Below are 6,000 nucleotides of genomic sequence, written 5' to 3'. Positions count from 1 at the left end.
TCTCTGAGAGGAGTGGTCGCAGTTCCTCAGAGAGAAATCACTATACTCCCTCTGAGAGAAATGGATGCGGTCCGACTGAGAGGAACAGACACAGTCATTCTGAGAAGAGCTAACAGAACCAATTTGATGTGGCCAGTACACTTCATGTAGGAAAACTTATCTCCGTTGTTTGGAGGTGTGAGGACAAGCCCTAATTTGGGGAGACAGCACAGGTCCTCTGAGAGGAGTGGTCGCAGTTCCTCAGAGAGAACTCACTATACTCCCTCTGAAAGAAATGGACGCAGTACCTCTGAGAGAAACAGAGACAGTCATTCTGAGCAGAACCAACAGAACCAGTCTGAAAGGAGCCAGTACAGTTGGTGTGAGAGGACACAGCCCCATTGAGAGAAGACAGTACAGGCCCTCTGAGAGGAGTGGTCGCAGTTCCTCAGAGAGAACTCACTGTACTCCCTCTGAACGATTGGACGCAGTCCCTCTGAGAGGAACCGAGACAGTCATTCTGAGGAGAGCCAACAGAACCAATTTGAAAGGGGCCAGTACAGTTCATGTGGGAAAACCTATCTCTGTGTGTTGGAGGTGAGAGGACACAGCCCTACTGAGGGAAGACAGCACAGTACCTCTGCGAGGAGTGGTCGCTGTTCCTCAGATAGAACTCATGTAGTCTCTCTGAAAGAAATGGATACAGTCCCTCTAAGAGGAACAGAGACAGTCATTCTGAGCAGAACGAACAGAACCAGTCTGAAAGGGGCCAGTATAGTTGGTGTGGGTAAACCCATCTCAGTCCCTTGGAAGTGAGAGGACACAGCCCTATTGAGAGAAGACAGCACAGGCTCTCTTAGAGGAGTGGTTGCAGTTCCTCAGAGAGAAATCATTGTAGTCCCTCTGAAAGAAATGGATGCGGTCCGACTGAGAGGAACAGACACAGTCATTCTGAACAGAGCCAACAGAACCAATTTGATGGGGCCAGTACACTTCATGTAGGAAAACTTCTCTCCTTTGTTTGGACGTGTGAGGACAAGCCCTAATTTGGGGAGACAGCACAGGTCCTCTGAGAGGAGTGGTCGCAGTTCCTCAGAAAGAACTCACTGTACTCCCTCTGAAAGAAATGGACGCAGTACCTCTGAGAGAAACAGAGACAGTCATCTGAGCAGAACCAACAGAACCAGTCTGAAAGGGGAGTACAGTTGGTGTGAGAGGACACAGCCCTATTGAGAGAAGACAGTACAGGCCCTCTGAGAGGAGTGGTCGCAGTTCCTCAGAGAGAACTCACTGCAGTCCCTCTGAACGATAGGACGCAGTCCCTCTGAGAGGAACAGAGACAGTCATTCTGAGCAGAGCCAACAGAACCAATTTGAAAGGGGCCAGTACAGTTTATGTGGGAAAACGTATCTCCGTGTCTTGGAGGTGAGAGGACACGGCCCTACTGAGGGAAGACAGCACAGGTCCTCTGAGAGGAGTGGTCGCAGTTCCTCAGAAAGAACTCACTGTAGTCCGTCTGAAAGAAATGGACGCAGTCCCTCTGAGAGGAACAGAGACAGTCATTCTGAGCAGAGCCAACAGAACCAATTTGAAAGGGGCCAGTACAGTTCATGTGGGAAAACCTATCTCTGTGTGTTGGAGGTGAGAGGACACAGCCCTACTGAGGGAAGACAGCACAGTACCTCTGCGAGGAGTGGTCGCAGTTCCTCAGATAGAACTCACTGTAGTCCCTCTGAAAGAAATGGACGCAGTCCCTCTGAAAGAAACAGAGACAGTCATTCTGAGTAGAGCCAACAGAACCAATTTGAAAGGGGCCAGTACAGTTCATTTGGGAAATCTTATCTCCGGTGTTTGGAGGTGTGAGGACAAGCCCTACTTAGGGAATACAGAACAGGTCCTCTGTGAGGAGTGGTCACAGTTCCTCAGAGAGAACTCACTGTAGTCCCTCTGAAAGATATGGACGCAGTCCCTCTGAAAGAAACGGAGACAGTCATTCTGAGCAGAACCAACAGAACCAGTCTGAAAGGGACCAGTACTGTTGGTGTGAGAGAACACAACCCTATTGAGAGAAGACAGCAGAGGCCCTCTGAGAGGAGTGGTCGCAGTTCCTCAGAGAGAACTCACTGTAGTTCCTCTGAAGGAAATGGACGTCGTCCCACTGAGAGGAACAGAGATAGTCATTCTGAGCATAGACAATAGACCCAATATGAAAGGGGCCAGGACAGTTCATGTGGGAAATCTTAACTCCGATGCTTGGAGGTGTGAGGACAAGCCGTACTTAGGGAAGACAGCACAGGTCCTCTGAGAGGAGTGGTCGCAGTTCTTCAGAGAGAACTCACTGTAGTCCCTCTGAAAGAAATGGACGCAGTCTCTCTGAAGGAAACAGAGACAGTCATTCTGAGCAGAAACAACAGAACCAGTCAGAAAGGGACCAGTACAGTTGGTGTGAGAGGACACAACCCTATTGAGAGAAACAGCAGAAGCCCTCTGAGAGGAGTGGTCGTAGTTCCTCAGAGAGAACTCTCTGTAGTCCCTCTGAAAGATTGGTCGCAGTCCCTCTGAGAGGAACAGAGACAGTCATTCTGAGCAGATCCAACCGAACTAATTTGAAAGGGGGCAGTACAGTTCATGTGGGAAAACTTATCTCCGTGTCTTAGAGGTGAAAGGACACAGCCCTACTGAGGGAAGACAGCACAGGTCCTCTGAGAGGAGTGGTCGCAGTTTCACAGATAGAACTCACTGTAGTCTGTCTGAAAGAAATCAAAGCAGTCCCTTTGAGAGGAACAGACAGAGTCATTCTGAGCAGAGCCAACAGAACCAATTTGAAAGGGGCCAGTACAGTTTATGTGGGAAAACGTATCTCCGTGTATAGGAGGTGAGAGGACACGGCCCTACTGAGGGAAGACAGCACAGGTCTTCTAAGAGGAGTGGTCGCAGTTCCTCAGAAAGAACTCACTGTAGTCCGTCTGAAAGAAATGGACGCAGTCAATCTGAGAGGAACAGAGACAGTCATTCTGAGCAGAGCCACAGAACCAATTTGAAAGGGGCCAGTACAGTTCATGTGGGAAAACCTATCTCTGTGTGTTGGAGGTGAGAGGACACAGCCCTACTGAGGGAAGACAGCACAGTCCCTATGAGAGGAGTGGTCGCAGTTCCTCAGATAGAACTCATGTAGTCCCTCTGAAAGAAATGGACACAGTCCCACTGAGAGGAACAGAGATAGTCATTCTGAGCAGAACCAAGAGAACCAGTCTGAAAGGGGCATGTACAGTGGTGTGGGAAAAACCATCTCACTCCCTAGGAAGTGAGAAGATACAGCCATATTGAGAGAAGACAGCACAGTCCCTCTGAGAAGAGTGGTCGCAGTTCCTCAGATATAACTCACTGTATTCCCTCTGAAGGAAATGGACGCCGTCCCACTGAGAGGAACAGAGATAGTCATTCTGAGCATAGACAATAGAACCAATATGAAAGGGGCCAGTACAGTTCATGTGGGAAATCTTATCTCCAGTGCTTGGAGGTGTGAGGACAAGCCGTACTTAGGGAAGACATCACAGATCCTCTGAGAGGAGTGGTCTCAGTTCCTCAGAGAGAACTCACTGTTGTCCCTCTGAAAGAAATGGACGCAGTCTCTCTGAAAGAAACAGAAACAGTCATTCTGAGCAGAAACAACAGAACCAGTCTGAAAGGGACCAGTACAGTTGGTGTGAGAGGACACAACCCTATAGAGAAGACAGCAGAGGGCCTCTGAGAGGAGTGGTCGTAGTTCCTCAGAGAGAACTCACTGTAGTCCCTCTGAAAGATTGGACGGAGTCCCTCTGAGAGGAACAGAGACAGTCATTCTGAGCAGAGCCAACAGAACCAATTTGAAACGGGCCAGTACAGTTCATGTGGGAAAGCCTATCTCTGTGTGTTGGAGGTGAAAGGACACAGCCCTACTGAGGGAAGACAGCACAGGTCCTCTGAGAGGAGTTGGTGCAATTCCTCAGATAGAACTCACTGTAAAACCCTCTGAAAAAAATGGACGCAGTCCCACTGAGAGGAACAGAGATAGTTATTCTGAGCAGAACCAACAGAACCAGTCTGAAAGGGGCCAGTACAGTTGGTGTTGGAAAACCCACCTCAGTCGCTTGGAAGTGAGAGGACACAGCCCTATTGAGAGAAGACTGCACAGGCCCTTTGACAGGATTGGTCCCAGTTCCTCAGATAGAACTCACTGTAGTGCGTCTGAAAGACATGGAAGCAGTCCCACTGAGAGGAACAGAGACAGTCATTCTGAGCAGAGCCTACAGAACCAATTTGAAAGGAGCCAGTACAGTTCATGTGGGAAAACCTATCTCCGTTTCTTGGAGGTGTGAGGACACAGCCCTACTGAGGGAAGACAGCACAGGTCCACTGAGAGGAGTGGTCGCAGTTCCTCAGATAGAACTCACTGTAGTCCCTCTGAAAGAAATGGACGCAGTCCCTCTGAGAGGAACAGAGACAGTCATTCTGAGCAGAACGAACAGAACCAGTCTGAAAGGGGCCAGTATAGTTGGTGTGGGTAAACCCATCTCAGTCCCTTGGAAGTGAGAGGACACAGCCCTATTGAGAGAAGACAGCACAGGCTCTCTGAGAGGAGAGGTTGCAGTTCCTCAGAGAGAAATCATTGTAGTCCCTCTGAAAGAAAGGGATGCGGTCCGACTGAGAGGAACAGACACAGTCATTCTGAACAGAGCCAACAGAACCAATTTGATGGGGCCAGTACACTTCATGTAGGAAAACTTCTCTCCTTTGTTTGGACGTGTGAGGACAAGCCCTAATTTGGGGAGACAGCACAGGTCCTCTGAGAGGAGTGGTCGCAGTTCCTCAGAAAGAACTCACTGTACTCCCTCTGAAAGAAATGGACGCAGTACCTCTGAGAGAAACAGAGACAGTCATCTGAGCAGAACCAACAGAACCAGTCTGAAAGGGGAGTACGGTTGGTGTGAGAGGACACAGCCCTATTGAGAGAAGACAGTACAGGCCCTCTGAGAGGAGTGGTCGCAGTTCCTCAGAGAGAACTCACTGCAGTCCCTCTGAACGATAGGACGCAGTCCCTCTGAGAGGAACAGAGACAGTCATTCTGAGCAGGGCCAACAGAACCAATTTGAAAGGGGCCAGTACAGTTTATGTGGGAAAACGTATCTCCGTGTCTTGGAGGTGAGAGGACACGGCCCTACTGAGGGAAGACAGCACAGGTCCTCTGAGAGGAGTGGTCGCAGTTCCTCAGAAAGAACTCACTGTAGTCCGTCTGAAAGAAATGGACGCAGTCCCTCTGAGAGGAACAGAGACAGTCATTCTGAGCAGAGCCAACAGAACCAATTTGAAAGGGGCCAGTACAGTTCATGTGGGAAAACCTATCTCTGTGTGTTGGAGGTGAGAGGACACAGCCCTACTGAGGGAAGACAGCACAGTACCTCGGCGAGGAGTGGTCGCAGTTCCTCAGATAGAACTCATGTAGTCTCTCTGAAAGGAATGGACACAGTCCCACTGAGAGGAACAGATATAGTCATTCTGAGCAGAACCAACAGAACCAGTCTGAAAGGAGCATGTACAGTGGTGTGAGAAAAACCATCTCAGTCCCTAGGAATGAGAAGATACCGCATATTAAGAGAAGACAGCACAGTCCCTCTGAGAGGAGCGGTCGCAGTTCCTCAGAGAGAACTCACTGTAGTTCCTCTGAAGGAAATGGACGTCGTCCCACTGAGAGGAACAGAGATAGTCATTCTGAGCATAGACAATAGACCCAATATGAAAGGGGCCAGTACAGTTCATGTGGGTAATCCTATCTCTGGTGCTTGGAGATGTGAGGACAAGCCGTACTTAGGGAAGACAGCACAGGTCCTCTGAGAGGAGTGGTCGCAGTTCCTCAGAGAGAACTCACTGTAGTCCCTCTGAAAGAAATGGACGCAGTCTCTCTGAAGGAAACAGAGACAGTCATTCTGAGCAGAAACAACAGAACCAGTCTGAAAGGGACCAGTACAGTTGGTGTGAGAGGAT

Source organism: Mustela putorius, unplaced genomic scaffold (genome assembly GCF_011764305.1).
Source record: "Mustela putorius furo isolate JIRA1106 unplaced genomic scaffold, ASM1176430v1.1 tig00002118_pilon_pilon_pilon, whole genome shotgun sequence".
In the NCBI taxonomy this organism is placed as follows: Eukaryota; Metazoa; Chordata; class Mammalia; order Carnivora; family Mustelidae; genus Mustela; species Mustela putorius.
This window is presented reverse-complemented; position numbering follows the sequence as displayed.